We start from the raw sequence: 11,970 nt of genomic DNA, 5'->3' as shown, positions 1-11,970 counted from the left end.
CTTCTCTGTGGCTCCAACATATGATGCTCCTTATGCCCCTGCCTCAACTTCCTTACCCCAGTTCTGCCCTTGAACCAGCACTCAGCCCTACGGGATGACTCCTTCCTCCCATCACGCTGTATCCTTCCCAGCCACCGTGCCTTTCTATCTGCTGTGTCCTCTGCCTGGCCAGCTCTTCCCTCTTCTTAGCCTGGCCCCCTCCAATGCATCATTTGAGAAGGGCAACGTTCCCTTCCTTTCCTTTCTTGGGCAGAATGCATCTCCCTGCTCCCGGTTGCCCACAGTCTCCATGTTGGAGTGGTTTCGAGGAGGCAAAGCTGGAATATGGAGCTTGATGCTAGCCCTATGCCTTTTGGTTGCAGGACTCCGAATGAGACCCTTTTGCTCCCTGAGCCTCAGTTTGGCTCATCTGAGAAATGGGGACAAGAACCAAGTTCCTGCCCAGTGCTCTCACACATTCTGTGACCCACGGAGGTGATCCTGGCACACAAGTGCAGCTTTGCCATGTGGGCATTTCCTGGAAAAGCAAAGCAAAGTGGGTCTAACCCTCCAGGCCCAAGCAGTGAGGTTATGTAAGTTCCGGAACTTATTTTTCCCCGTAATTATGACAGACTCCTGGAACCCTGGGTGAACGGGCCCTGGCCCCAGCCCTTGCTTCTGCGCTTGTTGGGACATAGACCAGAATTAATGTAATTATCATCTTGGGCCTCCTTCCAGGTAGGCCCTGCCAGGGCGCCTCCCTCTGGATTTCATTAAGTCTCCTGTCAACATTGTCCGCTCAGCGCTGTTGGTTTCCGAGTCAGCTTGCGGAGCCGCAGGAGGAACGGGCGCCAGCCCCAGCCCCGCGTGATGGATTTTGTTTACTCTCTTCTTCCCACAGATTCCTCCTTTAATAACCCTGGAGCCAGGAGGCAGGGAGGCGGGAGGCAGGGTCTCAGCAGAGGCGCTGAGGCAGCTCTCCTGCAGGGCTGCAAGGGCCGTGTGGGCAGCACCAGGAGGGCACTCTCTAGAAAGAAGCTACGTTTTAAGGAATAGAGGAAAATTTAGTTGATTCCAGGGGATCGACTTTTGGGAGGGAGCTAAGTGGTTCTGGAAGCTCTGATTAGGCTGAGGCTTGATCCTGGTCACACACAGCACCCTAGTCCTGGCCACAGACTTAGGCGTGATCGTGGTCCTAGAGCCCTGACCCTAACCATAGACTAATCCACCATCCTAGCTCATGGGGTGAATGCAAACCTGGCTCCTGTCTGAGCTCAAACATTAACCCTGGCTTGGCCGGGTTAATGCCATGGGCGCAGTGGCTCACGCCTGTAATCCCAGTACTTTGGGAGGCTGAGGCGGACAGATCACCTGAAGTCAGGAGTTTGAGACCAGCCTGTCCAACATGGTGAATCACTGTCTGTACTAAACATACAAAAAATTAGCCAGGCATGGTGGCGTGCACCTGTAATCCCAGCTACTCAGGAGGCTGGGGTGGGAGGATTGGTTTGCTTGAACCCAGGAGGCAGAGGTTGCAGTGAGCCAAGACCGCACCACCGCACTCCAGCCTGGGTGACAGAGCGAGACCCTATCTCAAAAATAAATAAATAATAAATAAATTAATTAATTAACTTAACCCAGGCTGAATCCTAACCCAAGTTATAGACTGAGTCCTGAGCCCTAACTGAATCCCTGATCCCGACTCCAGACAGCCCTGACTGTGGTCATAGACTAAGCTCTAACTCCAGTCCCAAGCTGAGCCCTGGTCCTGGATGCTGCCAGACCACACACCAAGTTCTCAGATTCTATTTTCACAAGGCCTCCCCTTTCAAAGTATAAACCTATCTCCTGAAGAAGAACCAAGTCAGCCTGTTAGTGCTCATTCCTTGGTCAAGAAAGAGATGCTCTTGAAGGAATGGATCATGGAACAGCTTAGCCTTGAGGGGTAGGAGTCAGAGAGAAGCAGAGACAGTTACTTCCAAACATGAGAAGCTGAGCTGGACAAGTAGCCCACCAGAGGAATAGAAAAGTGAAGAGGAAATATGGTATTGGGAGAAAGGGCAGCAGACTGCTCTGCTAAGACAGTAGCTGGGAGCTTTTTAATATGCCCTATTGAGAGTCATTCATTCATTCAGCAAACACTGAGCACCAAGCACTGAGCACCACCAATGAGCCTAGTGTTCGTCCATTCCACTGTGCATTCAGTAAGCATGTATTATATGCTACGGAACCCACATTCTGTTTAGTAGGGGGTGGACGACTTCTCAGTTGGTGTCTCCAGAGTTATAAATTACCTTCCTCCCTCTCTTCCCTTACACCACCACACCTACACTGTGGATTCCTATGGCACTGAGAAATGAGTCTTAGAGTCAGGCAGACGGAGCAAGTCACCTTCCCTCTTGAACCCTCAGTTTCCCCATTTCTTTTTTTTTTGAGACGGAGTCTCACTCCGTCGCCCAGGCTGGAGTGCAGTGGCGCGATCTCGGCTCACTGCAAGCTCCGCCTCCCAGGTTCATGCCATTCTCCTGCTTCAGCCTCCAGAGTAGCTGGGACCTCAGGCGCCCGCCACCACGCCCGGCTGATTATTTGTATTTTTAGTAGAGACGGGGTTTCACCATGTTAGCCAGGATGGTCTCGATCTCCTGATCTCATGATCCGCCCGCCTCAGCCTCCCAAAGTGCTGGGATTACAGGCGTGAACTACCGCGTCCGGCCAGTTTCCCCTTTTACTAGATGGGCAGTTGTGCAGTGTGAAGGAGATAACAGTTAAGAACACACTTAATGCAATATGAGGCATACAGTTGGAGCTTAATAAGTGTTTCCCCTTCCTGGACTGCTGGGGTTGTTGGGAGCATGCAGTCATTAATGCTACACTTGGCAACAGTGATTGCCCAGTGGAAGGCCAACGACTGCTGTCTGGATGGCTGGGCCTCAGTTTCCCCATCTGTAAATTGTGGGGTTAGACTTGATGGTCCCTCTGTTCCAGCCACCCCTGGATGCCCTGTGGCTGGATTTCAGAGGAAAAGGTGATGGCAACACTCAGTCCCCAGAGCCCCTGAACTTGGCTGTGGGCTGAGCTGCCCCGGAAGTCAATCTGTGACAGAACAGAGTCCACGGAGGTTATAAACCTAGCCCAATGCATTCTCCCCCTAGCACTCACAGCCAGGGTTGGACCAGAGCTGACCAGCCCAGAAGTCATCAAGGCCACACTGGCCTTGATCCAGGTTCAGCAGGTAAGAGTATGGCCTCAGAAGGTCACCAACCCTCCCCTGCTCTAGGCCACAGTTTTCCCATGCCTCAAGTAGGACAGTAGAAGGAGCACAGTCTTTGAGGCACTGATAGGTTTCAGTGTGAATCTTGACCCACCCCACACATGCTGGATGACCTCAGCTAACTTACTTAGTCTCTCTCAGCCTTAGTCTTCCCACCTGGAAAATGGGATGATAAGATCTCAATTTTAGGACTATGATTGAGAAGTGGAGGGGATGGTGACAACAGGCTCAGGCAGTGCCAGGTATACAGCAGGTGCACTATAGCTGCAGGCAGGTGTGATCACTACTGGGCTTGAGCAGGGGCATACACAGTGTTTCATGGCAGTGTCCTGGGTGGCTGGAGTCAGGAGAAGGACCAGACAGGATTTGGGGCCCCACTTTCTTTCAAGGACAGAAATCTTTTGATATTTTTTAATCTAATAGGTTACTTTGTAAGAATTCATTTGAAGAAAGAGGAAGGAGGCTAAAAAATATTGCCATGAAAAATGTTTAAGACTACTGGTTAGATGAATTTCCAGGGCTGGCCAGGCACAGTGGCTCACACCTATAATCCCAGCACTTTGGGAGGCCGAGGCAGGTGGATTGCTGGAGCCCAGAAGTTTGAGACCAGCCTGGGCAACATAGTGAGCCTTCATCTCTACAAAAAATAAATTAAAAAATTAGCTGGGCATGGTGATATGTACTTGTGGTCCCAGCTACTGGGGAGGCTCAGGTGGGAGGATCAGTTGAGCCCAGAAGGTTGAGGTGACTGTGAGCCATGGTCATACCACTGCACTCCAGCCTGGGCAATAGAGTGAGACCCTGTCTCAAGTAAATAAATAAATAAATAAATAAATAAATAAATAAATAAATAAAATGAATTCCCAGGGCTGAAACACTTACTGATTAAGGGCCTATTTCATGCGTGGCCCTGGGAAGGCTCTTGGGAGCCAATAAAAGGCTCTCTCCAAAATTTTTACTTTGCTCATAGCCCTCGTGGGTGTCCAGGGGTCGTGCAGACTGGGGGTCCTTTCAGTCCATGGCAGTGAATTTCCCCCATGGTGCCCACTGATGATGGAAGAATACCAATCAGTGTGTGCCTCACGATGTGCTGGTGCCCTGACCTCTGCAGAACATCTGATGGGCAAACAAGAGGGTAATCAGACTGGCAGGCATCTATTTCACAGATGGGGAAACTGAGGTAGGGAGTGGCAATGTGACCTTCCAAAGGTCACATAGTGACTAAAAGGTGGAGCTGAGACTCACAGGCAGAGCTTGGTAGCCCTGAGCCCCGTGCTGTCCTCCAACCCCTGGAGCCCTGGCAGTCCAAGTGAAGCTGGATGGGACCTGGCTGCACATCTCTGTTCTCAGACCCCACCTCACATGTCACTCAGAGGCATCCTGGCTGGGGGGCTTGTTTGTTCTACAAGTCTAGTTTTTAATTTTTTTTTGGAAGTGGGGGATGGAGTTTCTGTCCCCCAGGCTGGAGTGCAGTGGCACGATCTGGGCTCACTGCCAACTCTGTCTCCCGGGTTCAAGCAATTCTTCTGCCTCAGCTGCCCAAGTAGCTGGGATTACAGGCGTGCACCACCACGCCCAGCTAATTTTTGTATTTTCAGTAGAGACAGGGTTTTTCTGGACTCGAACTCCTAACCTCAAGTGATCTGCCTACCTCAGCCTCTCAAAGTGCTGGGATTATAGGCATGAGCCACCGAGCCCGGCCTCAGGCATTCAGTTATGTGATCAACTTGCCTTGGTTAAACCAAAGGAGCAAGAAATTTGTGGCAGGCATTTGATCCAGAAATGGGGTGAGCAGATGTGAGAGGGGAAGAAGGAGATACCAAGGTGGGTTGGGGGATCTGTGAGCCAGGGGAATTCATGTTTACGGGGCACTTGGCACCATGCTCTCAGTGGCTGTTATTGTGTCCATGGATAAGGAAATCGAGGCAAAGTGGCTGGCCAGCTGTGGAGCCAAGACTGGCTTTGGGTGTCTATGGCTCCCTGTCCAGTGCTCTTTGCAAGGCCAGCGAGTCCCTGTGGGCCGGGAGCCGTTTTCTCCAGCCGTTCTTGGGTGGCCCTCAGAGACCCCGTCCAGCCGCAGAGCCTTCCCTTCCCAGAGGGCCCCTCTCCAGGGCAGAATTTCAAAACTAAAGCGTGATCCTCGCCTGGGACCCCAGCAAATAGCACAGGGGCCCAAGCCCCTCCAGCACTGTAGCAGTGGGTGTGGCTCTCAGGAATGCTGGGGCTGCAACCAGACAGACCTGGGTTCAAGTCCTGGCTTCACCGTCTACTCCCTGTCATGAACTTGACCACATGATGTATCCTGGGCCTTGGTTTCATAGTCTGTGAAACACAGGCAAAAAATATGCTGGGGAGGAGGGGAGGAACTAGGAAGAGGAAAACTAGTAAAAATGAAACTGGGCTGTGTGTCAGTCCATCTTTCTGACCATCCCACACAGACTCCAGGCATGAGAAAGGCCACTAGAAGATCAGGAAGTGGAGGATTAACCCAGGCAGGGGCCCTGCTGGGAAACACAGGGCTCTACCCTGCAGGACCTCAGGGCCAAATCCTGTGTTGGGGCCACAGGATGGATTAGGCAGGCGTCTGCCTTTAAGGAGATCCCAGGCCAAAAGGAGAGGTGGGTTAACCTTACCCAGTCTAAGGGAGAAGGTGGACATTCCATCCAGTCTCAGAGGGGAGGCAGATACTCCATTCATTCTAAGTGGGGGATTCAGACGCTGTCTAACCTGGGCAGCGGACTGGAGGAGGGAAGAGCAATTGAGTCTAAGGAGGAAATGAACAGTCCCTCCATTCTGAGGGTGTGGGAGCAGTGGATACACCCTGTCCAGCTGTATGACAGGCAGCTTTGACTTTGTATTTAATGTTTCTGCAGTGGTTCAGAGTACCTGGTGGATATGGGAGGCTGCATGCATTCCCCATCATTCAAAAACTGTTTATAAAGCAGCTCTTCTGTAATCCTAGCACTTTGGGAGGCTGAGGCTGGTGGATCATCTGAGGTCACGCGTTCAAGACCAGCCTGGCCAACATGATGAAACCCCGTCTCTACTTAAAAATACACACACACACACACACACACACACACACACACACACACACACAAATTAGCCGGGCATGATGGCGGGTGCCTGTGATCCCAGCTACTCGGGAGGCTGAGATGGGAGAATCAGGGAGCCTGGAGACGGTGATTGCAGTAAGCCAAGATCACGCCACTGCACTCCAGCCTGGGCGGCTGAACGAGACTCCATCTCAAAAATAAAATAAAGTAACATAAAAGAAAAGAAAAGAAAAGAAAGCAGCTCCTATGTGCTGGCTTCATGCCAGGTACTGGATGGAGGGTGATGGCCTTTGAAGCTAGTTGGGTGCTTTGGAATCAGGCAGTAAGGTGGGAGTTAAGGATCCTCTTTGGGATTCAGAATGCAGAGGGGAGTGTGAACTGAGAACTCCTCTGGGGCTGCCGATGTCAGGAATCCAGAGCTCCAGCAGTTTTCCTTTAAACCTTGTCTTCCCACAGTGCTTCCAAGGACACTGCGGGTACAGTTATCTGCTCTGTCACATCTGCACAGCACTGGTCATCTTGTTCTCTTCAGATACTGGACACTTGAAAGTTTGTCTTAATGATCTATTGATGCACTCAAACCACACTAAATTAGCTTTGTCATCTGGTCCAGGTTCGGCTGGGTAATTCTGCTGGTTTCATTTAGGCTCACCCAGGCAGCTGAAGACACCTTGGTGCAGCATGGTCTAAGTTGGCCTTGCTTGGCCCGGGGTAGCTGCCGTTGGCTGAGCCGTACATCTCCAGCAGGCTAGCCTGGGCTGCTCCATTGGATGCATCCTTCCCAGAGCAAGCCACATGTGCAACCGCTTCCCAAGCCTCTGCTTACATTGCATTTGCTGCTGTCCCATTGGCTAAAGCAGGTCATGTGACCAAGCCGGCGGCCAATGTAGGAGAGGATTACACAAGGGGGTGTGGCTCCTGGGCACTCATGGCTGTACCAATCTACGACCAACTCCCCTGAGCGCCAGGCTGTTTCCTGCCTCTGCACCATGGCCCAAGCTTTCCCCTTCGCTTGTTATGCCCTGCTGGGCGATCTCCTACTCGGGCAAGTCACAAATTTCTCTGTGCCTCAGCCTCCTCCTCTGTAAAATGGGGATCACATGAGTTTAAGTTATTCTGAGGATTAAACGAGTTAACACACAAACATTTAAAACAGTGTCTAGCACACAGTAGGTCCTCCAGAGATGCCAGCCATCACCATCACAGTGGTGATTCTTGGTATGACGACCCCTGCCCTCTTCAAAGCCCCGTTTGAGGAATCTCCTCCCTGAAGCTGTCTCTGGTTCTCTCCAGCCAAGCATCCACCCCCAGGCCTGGCCCTATAATTATCTTTTCCTCATCCACCTACTGCATCTACAGTGGGATCCAGAGGGAAGGGAATCCCAGGGCCCAGCCCGGGGAGTGAGAACTATCTTATTTCCTCTTCAGTTAGGGAGGCAAGACAGTCCTCGGTGGCCCAATTTGACAGAGGTGAAAACTGAGGCTGTAGGAGATGTGCTGACTTGCGCGGGGTTGCGCAGCTGGTAGGTGGGTGAGCTGGGAGTGGAGCCAGGTTGCGCTGCAGCAGCTGTGTTTGCCCTGCCTCACTGTCCAGCTCCCACCTGGGCCGGGTGTCGGTGTCTCAAAGGGAAGGCAGATACGGGCTCTGCCCCACAGAACTCACAGTTTGGTGGAGGAGGAAGGCTCAAGCAGAGAGCAGGAGGTGTGAGTAGCTCTGTGGGCTGTGGGGCCCAGACGGGTCCTCGACCCTGCGGGGTCAGAGCTGGCTGCCCAGAAGGCGTGAAATGGAATAAGCAGAGTGACATGCTCTGGGCCACTAACAGGGTGTGTGGCCGCCCTGACCACATCACTGCAGCCACCTCCACAGCCACAGCCCTGTGGGTCATGGGGATGTGACCCTCCCCACTGCCTCCCATCACTGAGAACACACCTCCTGGGCCTCCAATTACTACCCAAGCCCCCACACGTGCTGCACCATGATGGTGCAGCCCGCCTCCCCCACGCCTTCAACCCTGTGGACACTTTCTCTGGAGATTCCAATTCCCCAGACTCCTTGATGTCAGTGTCTGCCCAGAGCCTCCCGGCGGGAGAGAAGAAACCCCATAGCTCTTAAGGGAATGCCTGCCTGTCTGAATGGACAAAGACAGGCTGTGCAGAAACCTCCCCTGGGAGGACTGAGCTGTCACCTGAGGAATGGGAGTCTGCGGAAACGTGACTCGCCTCTGTGAGAATAAAGCCTTTCATCTGGACATTGAAATGGCCACCAGCTCCCTGAGTGACTTTGGGCAAGTCACGTCCCTACTCCAAGCCTCAGAAAGCCCACCTGTGAGATGAGGATGAAAATAACCCCCTCATGGGCCTGCCATCCCGCCACCATGGCGCACTCCACCTGGTACGTAGTCAGTATTCAGGGAATGGTGGCAGGGCAGTAGTGTGAATAGCTTTAAACTGGGGGAGCTTTTAAAAACCTCTAGAATCTCCTGGAAAGAGTGAGGAGCACCTCAGTGACCGGTTAACGCATTAGCTAGTGGCCACAACTTTCATTAGCATTTAAGGCGTTTATGGAGGGCTTGCTGAGAGCATAGCAGAGTGCTGGGTATTGGAGCCCTGAAGAGTCATATACAATCCACTTATAACCTATGCTTGCTCACTTTAAAAAAATATTCCTTTGGCCGGGCACAGTGGCTCATGCCTGTAATTCCAGCACTTTGGGAGCTTGAGGCAGACAGATCACAAGGCCAGGAGTTCGAGACCAGCCTGGCCAACACGGAGAAAACCCGTCTCTACTAAAGATACAAAAAATTAGCCAGGCATGGTGGTGGTTGCCTGTAATCCCAGCTACTTGGGAGGCTGGGGCAGGAAAATCACTTGAACCCTGGAAGTGGAGGTTTCAGTGAGCTGAGATCGTGCCATTGCACTCCAGCCTGGTGACAGAGTGAGACTCTGTCTCAAAAAAAATTCATTTAATTGTATTTTACAGAGGGAGAATTTATATATAGGAAGATTACCCTGTGTTAGGTTGCTAGGGATGCCATTACAAAATACCACCGGCTGGGCTGGGGGCTTCCACAATAGGAGTTTATTTTCTCGGTTCTGGAGGCTGGAAGTCCCAGATTGAGGTGTCGGCAGGGCTTATTTCTTCTGAGCCTCTCTTCTTGGCTTGCAAACAGTAGCCTTCTCCCTGCATCTTCACATCCATCTTCCCTCTGTGCCTCTCTGTGTCATTTTCTCTTATAAAGATGCCAGTCGATTAGGGCCCACCCTAATGACCTTGTTTTAATTTAGTCACCCCTTTAAAGACCCTGTCTCCAAAATACAGTCTTATTCTGAAGTGCTGGGGTTAAGGTTTTAGCATAGGAATTGGGGTGGGGGGGCGGGAGGCACAGTTCAGCCCCTAGCACCCCGCTTTAAGTTTACAATCTGAGGAGTTTTTACAAATGCATACGCGACAGCCAAGATGCAGAGCAGATCATCACTCCAAGGTAGTGCCCTCATGCCCCTGCAGACAGTCGCCGCCTCGCACCCTCACACCAGGTGAAAATGCCTGGTGGCCTCCCGTCGTGCAGGCTTAGTTGGTCTTCTCTGGAGTGTCAGGTAAGTGGGATCGTGCCATGTGTTTGTTTCATGCCTGGTGTTTTCCCTTCACAGAACGACCCTGAGGACCGTGAGCGTTGCTGCATTCGTCTGTGCTGTGTCCCTTTTCATTGCTGAGTGGTGTTCCTTTGTATGGATATGCCACTGTCTGCTTCTTCACTCACCAGGTAAGGGACACACAGATAGTTCCAGTCAGGCTCATGATGGGTAACGCTTCCACTCACATCTGGGCGCAGGTCTTTGTACGGCCCTGCTTTTCATTTCTAGTTGGTTTCCCCCACCTAGGTGTAAAATTGTTAGATTACATGGGAGGTGGGTGTTCAGCTTCATAACTGCCTTGCAGGGTGATTCTCACACCCCCGTCAGCCGTGTTTGAGAGTCCTGATTGCTCCGACATTGATAGTTCAGTCCTTTTCACTTTAATTCTAAAGGGTGTGCACTGGCGTCTCGTGGTTTGACTTGCACTTCCCTGGTGGCTGGTGAAGCTGAGCATCTTCCCATGTGCTTATTGGGCATCATATTTCTTTTGACCATTTTTAATTGGGTTGTCATTTAGAAAATTGTGGTAAAAGATACACAACATACAATTTACCATCTTAATTTAATCAATTCAGTGACATTAAGTACATTCATGTGTTGTGCAGTTGTCACCACCATCTGTCTCCAGAACTCTTTTTTGTCTTCCCAAGCTGAACCCCTGTGCCCATTAAACACTAAGTCTTCATTCTCCTCTCCCCTCAACTCCCAGCCCCAGGCGCCCCGCCCCCCCACCCCCCGACAGTCTACTGACTGTCTCTATGAATGTGACTATCCCAGGATCAAGGAACTTCATACCAGTTGAACCATATAGTATTTGTCCTTTTGTGACTGGCTTATTTCGCTTAACATAATAGCCTGAAGGTTTATCCATGTTGTATGATGTGTCAGAATTTCCTTCCTTTTTAAGGCTAAATAGTATTCTATTGTGTGCAGAGATCAATTGTCTTTATCCATTCATCTGTTAATGAACACTTGGGTTGCTTCCACCTTTTGGTTGTTGTGAATAGTACTGTGATGAACATGAGTGTGCAAATATATCTGTTTGAATTCCTGTTTTCTTTTCTTTTTTTTGAGACAGGGTCTTGCTCTGGTACCCAGGTTGGAGTGCAGAGGCATGATCTTGGCTCACTGCAGCCACCACCTCCCAGGAGTGATCCTCCCACCTCACCCTCCCAAATAGGTGGGACTACCAGCATGCACCAACACACCTAGCTAATTTTTGTTATTTTTTGTAGAGAGGGGGTTTTGTCATGTTGCCCAGGTTGGTCTTGACCAACTGACCCCAGTTCAAGACCAACTGACCCCAGTGAATCACTGGGGTCAAGTGATTCACCTGCCTTGGCCTCCCGAAGTGCTAGGATTGCAGGCATGAGCCACCATGCCCAGACTAATTCCTGTTTTCAATTTTAGGTAGTCATTTGATTATTGAGTTGTAGAAATCTTACTTTTGGATTAATATATTAAAAACTATCACCAGTTAGCCATGTGTTAACTGCTTAGTTTTTCAACCAAACTTTAATCATCAGCCAGCCCTCACTTTCAGCCCAGATCGATGGACTCACGCTTGGTGATCGGTTAACTCCTTGTTTTTTAGCTAATGTTTTAATTAGCAATTACCATCTTTGTCTTCAGCTAAACGTCATACTTCTCAATGCTTTGGTTATCGGCTAATGTCTTCTTTTTCAGCTAACGCTTTAGTGGACATTAATACTTTTGTTAACGTATGTTACCTCAACCAGATAAGACATGGCTGCATTTGGAAAGGAAAGTGGGGGACTTGACAAGGAACGTGAAGACATTAAAGGCAAAACCTTCGAGTTAATGAAGGGAGTCCTCCAAGAGAGTTCTTTCCTTCACGAGCTGGAGCTGGCTCTCCATGAAAGCTTTCTGAATGAATGAATGAATGAGTGGTTGAATGAGTGCATGAGTGGGTAGTGGGTGCAGGGCCACACTCCTTCTCCTGGGGATGGCAGAGCTTGCTCAGCCCCAGAGCCAGGGCTTTCACTCTCACATCTTGCTGACAAATGATGT

At 50.7% G+C, this 11,970-nt stretch overlaps 1 long non-coding RNA gene across 3 annotated transcripts; it reads left to right on the top strand.

Annotated features, from left to right (window-relative positions):
* Positions 1-421: 421 nt before the first annotated feature.
* LOC103890067 (uncharacterized) lies at positions 422-11,763 on the top strand. Of its 3 annotated transcripts, XR_008523502.1 has the most exons (4): positions 422-717; positions 9,955-10,067; positions 11,018-11,119; positions 11,626-11,763. It is a non-coding gene; the product is annotated as an uncharacterized LOC103890067 (long non-coding RNA). The 3 variants fall into 3 exon arrangements; XR_010139111.1 differs by lacking the exon at positions 11,626-11,763 and having other exon boundaries at positions 423-717; positions 11,018-11,415; XR_008523501.2 differs by lacking the exon at positions 11,018-11,119 and having other exon boundaries at positions 427-717.
* Positions 11,764-11,970: the final 207 nt, after the last annotated feature.

The sequence above is a fragment of the Pongo abelii genome, chromosome 2 (genome assembly GCF_028885655.2).
Source record: "Pongo abelii isolate AG06213 chromosome 2, NHGRI_mPonAbe1-v2.0_pri, whole genome shotgun sequence".
Classification (NCBI taxonomy): domain Eukaryota; kingdom Metazoa; phylum Chordata; class Mammalia; order Primates; family Hominidae; genus Pongo; species Pongo abelii.
Note: the sequence above shows the minus strand (reverse complement) of the source record. Positions and strands in the feature narration are given on the sequence as shown.